Consider the following 10,197-nt stretch of genomic DNA (forward strand, 5'->3'; position numbering starts at 1 on the left):
GCTTCTTTTGCTCTGAAAGAAATATACAAATATATTTCTGTCATACCGTATTGCAGTTATTTTGGAATTATTTTTTTCTAAAGTTCTTGATTTATATAGACTTGCATAGAAAAACACATTTGTTTTGTTGTTTGAAACTACAATATCTAGAGCAAAGATACTTGGCATGTAACAGTTATATTGCCCTATTGACCTTTACAAAACTAATCTGAAACATGCCTTATATAATTGAAAAACACATCTGAGACTTATTGTGAGACTATGATGCCCAAAGCTTAGATATTGGACATATAACTTCACTTGTGGACCAGAAAAAAATCCTGGTATTAATCATGCCACTTTCGGTCAATATTGCCCCCACTGCCAAGGTCATTTCGTTGATAATATTATAGTCTTGTATGAGAAAACACATTATTTAATCAGTTTATTTTGTGAAACTACAATGCTAAGATATTTAGCATGTGGCATTACCCTGTGAACATGATATTAATCATTCCCCTGGGGTCAATGTTGGCTTACCCTGGGGTCACTTGGTTTATATAAACTTATATAGGAAAACTCATTGTGTTAGACTACACAGCCCAGAGCTTAGATATTTGGCATGGAGCATCAGTTTGTAAATTTTTACAAAAGTTATACAGTTGTACTTATCATGACCCTCAGGTCAAAATTGGCCCAGTGCCTTGGAAGTCACTTGCCTTTACTATGTAGACTAAGGTATAGAAAACACAAATACAATTACTCTATATTTGGCATATAGCATTGCCTAATAGACATTTGTAAAAGTTTTATGAATAAAAAAAAATGCCTCCACCTTGGAGGTCATATAGTATCATAGTTTCTTGATTGGGTCTATACCCAAATGAAAGATTATTTTTTGATAACTCAAACAAATACATTCAGGCGTATATAGCTGCCCCGCCTTTTAGAGGATTATAAACATTTACTTATACAATTGTTCAATTGTACCTTGTTCTTATTTACCTTTGAGGTTTCTATTAAATTTTGAGTAGCCACTTGCATGAATGAAGTCAACCCTTGAATCACTTTCATCATTAGTAACAACTATATTGAAATTTGCTCTACATGTTAATCCCCAATGAGAAACTGCTGGCAAGTTTATATTTTTTGTTTGGGTTTTACACGGCACCAAAATGGTAATCATACAGATATTTTCCAGCTTAACTAGTGGAGATAGACCTTGGGTGCCCCCTCATGTATTATATCGGGCATTAATGGGTACCTATGTAGAACAACCAACATTTCCTAAGCTTGCTGGATAGCTTCTTCACATAAAAGAATCCAAAGTCCCAGATGAGACTCTAAACCCACAGCAGTGAGGGGTTGGTGGTACGGTCACCGTACCTGTGAAATATTTAAAGGATTATTTAACTAGACTTTTCAAAATTTGATATGAATTTGATGGGAACCATTTAGGGTAACCAAGCTAAGTAACTATTAAAATCCATGGAAAAAGTGATACCCATAAAAGTGTGCACCAACGGCTTATACATTATTTTACTTTCATGACTTGTGTACATCCCTTAGTGGCTTATATTCAAACTTTGCTTGTGTAACTTTCAAAGCTAGCTTTGGGTATGGCTTACTTCAAACAAGACATGTCAAACAACACATGCCCGTCTAGCCCTTGACTCACATTATTGGTAATTTTGTTAGAGAAACTTGCCAAAAATGGGTACCTTGAAGTATTCAATTATGGAAAAAAGAAAATAATGAAGACTTCGCGATAAATAGTTTTCAAGATAATGAGCTATTTAAGGCCCTTGTGACGTTGACCTTTGACCCCAAAATCAATAGGGGTCATCTACTAGTTTAAGACCAATCAATATGTGAAATATGAAGATTTTGCGATTAATTGTAACAAAGACAATGAACAGAAACCATTATGACATTTGAGGCCCCTATAACCTTGACCTTTGACGTAATGACGACAAAATCAATAGGGGTCATCTACTAGTTATGACCAATCTATATGTGAAATATGAAGATTTTGCGATTAATTGTAACCAAGATAATGAGCAGTAACCATTCTGACATTTGAGGCCCCTTTGACCTAATGATCCCAAAATCAATAGGGGTCATCTACTAGTTATGACCAATCTATATGTGAAATATGAAGACTTTGTGATAAATACTTTCAAAGATTATCAGCGGAAACCATTCTGTCATTTAAGGCTCCTATGACCTAGGGACCCCAAAATCAATAGAGGTCAGAAACTTATCTTCATAGAGCTAGCACAAGGGCCAAACAACCAATAATTCGCATTTTGTTGACGCAAAACCACATGGAATAATGGGCTCAAATCCCAAAACAAAGCATGCAAAGGCTTATTAGCAGTATGAGAAAGCGATGCCAAGATGTAATCGGGAAATTGAGGCACCCTACTTAATTTTTCTAAAAAGCCTCATTTTATAAACCTTTTCGCGTTATCTCCAACTATATGACCTCCCCTGTTTCAACTGTGTTTCACTATAACAGTTTGTAGGCTCATTTCTTTTATTTGGCACAAAGCTGTTTTTCAGAATGGCAGCAAATATTTTAACCTGAACTTAAAGGGACTCCACTGAAGTTTAAAAGTCTTAAAACATAACATTTGAATTTCTTACATAAATGAGCTGGGGCATTTTAAACAGAAATATATGCAAAGATAGTTAAGAAATATACTTTGAAATAAATTGAAAATCGTATTTTTTAAGCTTTTCTTAGCCCGATTTGAAAAGCATTTTAACGCTTTTCATTTTGGGTCATTTTTTTACAATTTGAATAATTATTCTGGAAAAACAAAGTGTGCAAATGATCTGAAATTTTGCTCAAAGATTATTGGTCTAAACCTACATCAAATGGTACATTTATCAGGAAAAAATATTTTCAGTCCCATCATTTCAAAAACCTCAGTGGAGTCCCCTTAATCTACAAAATAAACACAATCTTGTGACCTCTTCAAATTTTGAGCAGTAAAGTTCATATTGCATGAAACTTCATCTGAATAATAATTTTAACTACCAGTAAAATGCAATTTTACCAGCATAATGTAGCCAGTATGTTTTAGAACCTCATTAATCAGTATTTCAGGAGTTATCACCCTTCAATAGAAGAAAATGTTTGCAATTTCATCAGCATAATGAAATCTGCTATGTTTTGGAATGTCATTCAATTAAGTAGCCTAATTAATTTGGGGTGAATGGTTTGACCCATTTTAAAGATTATTTAACTATCAATTTAGTATTTCAAAGTTATTGAAAGTCAATTATTGGATTTGCTTGTTGAGTGAAATATAAGTGAGGCTTTATTACAAACAAATAGCTTATTTTCATGCATAGCATGAAGACAGTATTGCAATATAAAAAGTATACCTTTCAAATAGACAGGAACAACAGATATTTAACTAAACGGATTTTCAGTTTTAAAATATTTTATTCCGAATGAATTTGTACATAAAAACAAGAAAATCTTTGTATAAAAGCAGCTTCTCCATCCTTTCTTCACCTGAAAATATACAAAATATCCTCTATATTTCTCTATTTCCCCAGTGAGACCAATGCTGTAATGTTATAAACATAGCCACCAGGACTGTATAAACAGCAAAATCATAGATATTCAGGCCAAGATAACATTCAGTTCAGTTGTAAATAAGAGAGAACAATGTGACATTGCCTTCTTATGATGTTAGTTTGTTTGATTTTAGGACACAGTGACACTGCAAAGGTCATATGGTACCCAGGTGTCCCTTCGTGCCTTATTTCAGGCACCAGAGAAGAATCCCCTTCATTCTATAACCTGGTTGCATAGTTTCTTCACATGAAATAATTCAAAGTCAATGATGGAATTCAAACCCACCACAGTGTGGGGCCCCTTCTTCAGATTAACATACTTTTGACGCTTTTGGTCCTGTTTTAATTTCCAAGAACAATTTTTTCATATCAAAACATTTCATGTTTCCATTAACATGTATATAAATTTGATAATCTTACATATTCAAATTGGTGACCTTTTGATTTGTTTGAAAGTTGCAAACACTTGTCAACGTCTAATCTCTTATTTATTACACTTACAAATTGTTTACAGGAGCATGAAGGCCTATAAAGACTTAAAATCATAATTACATGTAACTATGCCTCTTATTTACCTATCATTCCGTACATTCATGATGTTATTAATGTCATCGGGGCTGTGTTAATTGTGCTGCTGTGTCCGCAATGGCTTCTGCTTCTGCTGCTTCCAACTCACGTGCAATATAAATGGCTAGTACAAACATCCCTATTCCTTTCACAAGGGACCTGAAAAAGAGAATTTTTAGTTTGTTAAGTAACTACTAAAATCTGTAAGTCATTTGCGTGACAATAAATTGTAATATAAATACACCGCTATCAAATTTTTTTTTTACCATTGAGACTGAGTATTAGTTTCCTTTTGAGGCTACATTGTTTAAGCATCATGTTAATGATAGTTCTCAGCGACAGAGATCTACCAACACTGGATGATATTCATCAGTGATTTTTCTCACTTAATTGGGAAGAGGCCTTAGCCTCTTGATTTTGGGAAAAAATATCGCTAAAATTGCAGATTGGGAAGAAAAAAGCTGGTTTAAGTTCAGATTTTTGGGAAAACTGCATGATTTTAAAATAAATTTCAATTGGGAAGAGGCCTTTTTTCAGAGTCTGTTATATAAGAGGGCCATGATGGCCCGAGGTCGCTCACCTGTATAAAGCCCCCCCTCCTCACACCTTCCCCCCCCCCCGGGCAGGGCCAATTTTAACCCAAGGGCTTTTATTTGAACAAACTTGGTAGACACCCATAAGAAGATGTTTCATGCTAAACATCTAAGCTCTAGCTCATTGGGTTTTTTTTAAAAGATTTTTTAAGTTTTTACTAAACACATACATGTATAGTTAAAAACAATGACACCCCTGGGACGGGGCCAGTTTTAACCCCAGGGCTTTTATTTGAACAAACTTTGTAGATACTTACTAGAAGATGTTTCATGCTTAATATCTAAACTCTAGCTAATTGGGTTTTTTCAAAGAAGATTTTTAAGTTTTTGCTATACGCATATAAGGAAAATCAATGACCCCCGGGGCAGGGCCAATTTTGACCCCAGGGCTTTTATTTGAACAAACTTTGTAGACACTCACTAGAAGATGTTTCATGCTTAATATCTAAACTCTAGCTATTTGGGTTTTTTCAAAGAAGATTTTTTAAGTTTTTGCTATACACATATAAGGAAAATCAATGACCCCCGGGGCGGGGCCAATTTTGACCCCAGAGCTTTTATTTGAACAAACTTGGTAGACACCTATTAGAACATGTTTCATGCTAAATATCTTAGCTCTAGCTCTTTGAGTTCTTTAAAAGAAGATTTTTTTAAGTTTTAACTATATGCATATAGGGAAAATCAATGACCCCCTGGGGCGGGGCCAATTTAGACCCCGGGGCTTTTATTTGAACAAACTTGGTAGACACTCATTAGAAGATGTTTCATGCTAAATATCTTAGCTCTAGCTCTTTGGGTTCTTTAAAAGAAGATTTTTTAAGTTTTTACTATATGCATATAGGGAAAATAATTGTCCCCCTGGGGCAGGGCCAATTTAAACCCCGGGGCTTTTATTTGAACAAACTGGGTAGACACTCATTAGAAGATGTTTCATGCCAAATATCTAAGCTCTAGCTCTTAGGGTTTTTTAAAAGAAGATATTTAAAGATTTTTCTTTTGGTTGCCATGGCAACCAGAGTTCTGCATGGAATTAAATTTTAAAGGTGACCACCAAAGGAACATTCCTGTGAAGTTTGGATGAAATTGGCTTAGTGGTTAATGAGGAGATGTCATTTAAAGTAAAAGTTTACGGCTGGACGCCAGACGAAAAGCAATCACATAAGCTCACCCTGTGACTTTGTGACAGGTGAGCTAAAAATCACTGTACACAATGATATTACATATAGTCAATGACCTCAAAGTTCAACCATAAACATGGAATATGAACTTGATGTGCGGAATGACTTTGTGAAGTTGTTTAAATATGTCTACAGTACATACATTTTTTAATTTCTCTTCTTAGCAGCCTTGGGGTAATCATTAATTGCACTACTCTCTTAGTGTAATTTAATTGATTACAGAGGCAAGTCTGAGTAATCAGTCATAATTAATTACAAACAAGAGCTGTCACACAAGTGACAAATGCCCCCAAAAGGTTTCTTAAGCATGCAGGTATTATTAAAAGAAAAGAGAATGAAAGTAACTAATTGCTTTATATTGCTCTTGTGAAGTGAAGTGATATTTATAGCAAACTTTACACCTTGGGACAAGGGTCTTGGAAGTGACACATCATCTTGATGTGGTAGACATTTATGCAAAGTTATTTTAAACTCCTTCAATGCATGACAATGTTACAGTTTGGAAACTAATGTGTACCTTCAAACTCTTCTTATGAGCATAAGTACCTTCAAACTATTAGAGTGACCTTGACCTTGGAGGTAGGAACATGGGTCTTACACACAACACGTCATCTTGATGTGGTAGACATTTGTGCCAAGTTATTTTAAAACTCTTCAATGCATGACAAAGTTATAGTCCGGACACGAATGTGTGTACCTATAATCTCTAATTGTGATAGCGTGAACCTTCAAAATATAAGTGTGACCTTGACCTTTGAAGAAGGGACATGGTTCTTGGCAGTGACACAACATTGTCATGTGATAGACATTTATGCCAAGTTATTTCAAAATCCCTCAATGCATTACAAAGTTACAACCTGTACATGATAGTTGTGTAAGTCTAAAGTGGGGACCCACAGGCATGGTATTACACTGTGATAAGCAGATAAATGAAAAGGTTAAAGTGATATTTGTTTAAATTGTGGACAGTTTTTTCACAGACTGTCAGTGATAGTGTAAAGTTATAGTTAAATCCCTTGTCTCTATATAAAATATCCTTCCATATATTTTTTGTCAAATTGCTTGTGTAAGTTAATTACACTATATACAGACTTCCCGAAAGTTGAAAAAAACTGTCAGACATTCGGTCTGACAAACCATGAAAATCTGCCGGACCGAAACAAAATCTGTCGGACCAAATAAAATTGATCAAAATCAAAGAAAAACTTGTGTTTGTATTTCTAAGACACTTTTTGGTTTTTATTTTTTCGCCGTAAAAATCGGCACAATCCGTACAGGTCTATTCTTTTCATCCTTTTATTGCTGTTCTGCGCACTCTTCTGGCGTAGATTTTCGTTTTTCCCCAGGTTTGGCACCTTTAGCGACGCCATTTTGTATACATGCGGCTTGGATAAAAGCCGGACAGTCTGACCGATCCGGAATAAAAAATTGTCAGACCTGATCAAAATTTATCGGACATGTCCGTCGGACCGACGTATTTCGGGAAGTCTGTATATATGAACACACCCAAGTGTGTCGGACCCCTTTGGCCGCGACACATCGTCTTGACATGGTAGAGTAGACATTTGTGCCAAGTTATTTTAAAATCCTTCCATGCATGACAAAGTAAAAATCCTGACATAAATGTGTATCTTCACATAGGTAGAGAACTGGGTCTTGAGCGTGACATGTCCTCTTGATGTGGTAGACATTTATACCTATTATTTTAAAATCCTTGATCGCATGACAAAGTTACAGTCAGGACAAGACTGTGTGTAAGTATAAACTGTTACTGTAAAAAAGTGAAACTTCAAAATGTGTGACCTTGACCTTTGAGGTGGGGACGTGACTCTTGGACGTCACACATCCTATTGATGGCATTTATGCCAAGTTATTTGAAAATCTCGGCTCAATGTATGACAAAGTTACAGTCCAGACACGAATTAAGCCGGGATGCACAGAGTGACAGACAGACGGACGATGCGATTTTAATATGACGCACTTCGGATGCATAAAAAATCACAAGTTACGGTTACATAGAATAACAGACAATAATAAGGATATAACGGAACTGCATAAAATATCATAATCCCAGGTCGGTCATATTTTGTCCGAAAACAATCACTATCCGAAAATTATACACTGCTTTTTACACATGTTAATGAATAATGGCCAAAAAAGCATGACTATATATTCATACCATCTATATGGGTTATTCACTAAGCTTTTTGTAAAATCAACGACTCCCATTGCAATAATTAAATCTTTCAAAACTGAAAATTGCACGAGAAATAAAATATCTTTTAAACGCTTGATTTTGACATGTATCACCCAAATGTAGTAAAAGTAACGCAAAGAATTTTTATTCTGACCCAATGTAAAAGTAACGCAAAGAATTTTTATTCTGATTTCTGACCCTCTCGCGAGTGTTATAAATAGGCATGAATAATAAACGTCGGGGTTTTAGAAAATGCTGTACAAGAATGTTAAACCTGAAAATGAACATTATCAGGACAGTGAGAGACATTGAAAACTTCTAGTTATTATTAAAATGTTTTTTATTCCCTCTAACAATGTGTTAGCAAGATTCCTTAAGAATTTGGTGTACGGCGCCAATCCAGATCAGCTACAACAGTTTCCCACAGACCCCTCTACAACCCGAAAATAAATCTATTTGAATAAAATCATGTGAGATGTTACAAGTCAATGAAAAATGAAACTTTCTGGTGATAATGAACTAAACAACACACAACAAACTTTATATTATGTACAGCCATTAAACTTAAACTTGAGATGGTACATTACAGACTGCTCGATAGGTTACCAGCGATGATTCCCCCAACAACATCCTTATAAACATGATTAAAATTAAGTTACATTGGTGCTCTCTTGGTAACAGAATGACTGCATGGTGCTAGTCAGCCAGACTGATGGTGTTTTACGAGATCGTATGTAATATTTAATTGGTATACTTTGTATAGACAATAGTCCATAATATTATAATGACATCTAAGTCATTGTATAAACAACTAACACAAAGTGTGTCTTGACTGTTTTATTTACTAATTCCAAGTGTCTGGAGCTGCACACATTTAGGCGGGAATACGTGTTACAGAGAATCATGGGAAGTATAGACTTGCTATAGTGATAACATAAAGGAATTATAAGTACATAATTCTACAGTACACAGCCAGGTTGCATGACTTATGCATCCTTATGTTATAATACCACCTACCCGGCTTACTATAGTCACATATGCATCCACTGTTAAATTTTTCTCAATCCTTCTCAGCCATTAACTTTTATACTACGAAATTCTAAATTAACCGTTAATAATTATATGTACCAGAATTTACAGCCACCTGCAGTCATAATTTTCAACTGAAAACATGTCGGGATGTGGTAGCATTGACATTCAATATGTCATTTTATTAACACTAATTTTGTCTGACTTTCTCTCAAATACATTATGTATTGCCTGTTTCTCCTGAACAATTCTTCTTTCAACACTGAATATGGAACTTCTCCTATTTTACTGTTTATTAAATGCAGAGTTCACAATGGAGCGTGAATGGTAAGTTGCATGTAAACCAACAAACTTGCTTTGAAATCAAATCGAGCCTGCAACATTTTCAATTGTGCCGTTTTGGGCATTCTATTTTTGATCATTTCATAGAAAATGAGGATATGCATATAAGACTATCTTTTCATTGTTAAATAGAAATAAAAGAGTTGTCGTGATAAAAATTATTTTAGTTTTTTTTTTTCGCGACTTACAATTGATATTTTCTGAAGATTTAACTTTCCCAAGTTCAACACTAATTCACGTGAAGTCAAAATGAAGTTTAACAAACGATCTTATCATCTTTAGACAGTAATTAATATCATGAAAAGAAATACATGTATAAAAGCTGCTTTGTATCAATGATAACTGTTTGTCAAAAAAAAAAATTTTTTTCAAAACTGATAAGTAAAATCACTTAAAAGAGTCAAAAAATTGGGTTATAGAGAATTTTGTAAATCGGCGAATTAAAGATTAGCCAGAATTTAACGTTTACAAAATGTTATTTAAAGACAATAATAAAACATAAGCTATCCAGTTTAAAACAAGTTTATATAGTACATATGCAACATGCATGTTTATATTAAATTGCGTTCTATATCTAAATATATCTTAGATATCATCATAAAAAATGATCGGAATTTGGATGAATAAGAATTCAACACAAGAGAAATATAAAGCTATATGCTACAAATAAAATGTCTTTCATCACAAATATGCAAAATAAGACTAAAACGAAATTAAG

The 10,197-nt window shown here is 34.4% G+C and overlaps 1 long non-coding RNA gene across 1 annotated transcript; it reads right to left on the reverse strand.

The window, feature by feature from the left end:
* Window positions 1-3,416: 3,416 nt before the first annotated feature.
* On the reverse strand, window positions 3,417-8,249 carry LOC132736942 (uncharacterized). The gene is made up of 3 exons (XR_009626651.1): window positions 8,091-8,249; window positions 4,149-4,299; window positions 3,417-3,508 (listed from the first exon to the last, which is right to left on the reverse strand). It is a non-coding gene; the product is annotated as an uncharacterized LOC132736942 (long non-coding RNA).
* Between the last annotated feature and the right edge of the window lie 1,948 nt (window positions 8,250-10,197).

This window comes from Ruditapes philippinarum, unplaced genomic scaffold (genome assembly GCF_026571515.1).
Source record: "Ruditapes philippinarum isolate M1 unplaced genomic scaffold, ASM2657151v2 ctg3823_1_1_1_1, whole genome shotgun sequence".
NCBI lineage: Eukaryota > Metazoa > Mollusca > Bivalvia > Venerida > Veneridae > Ruditapes > Ruditapes philippinarum.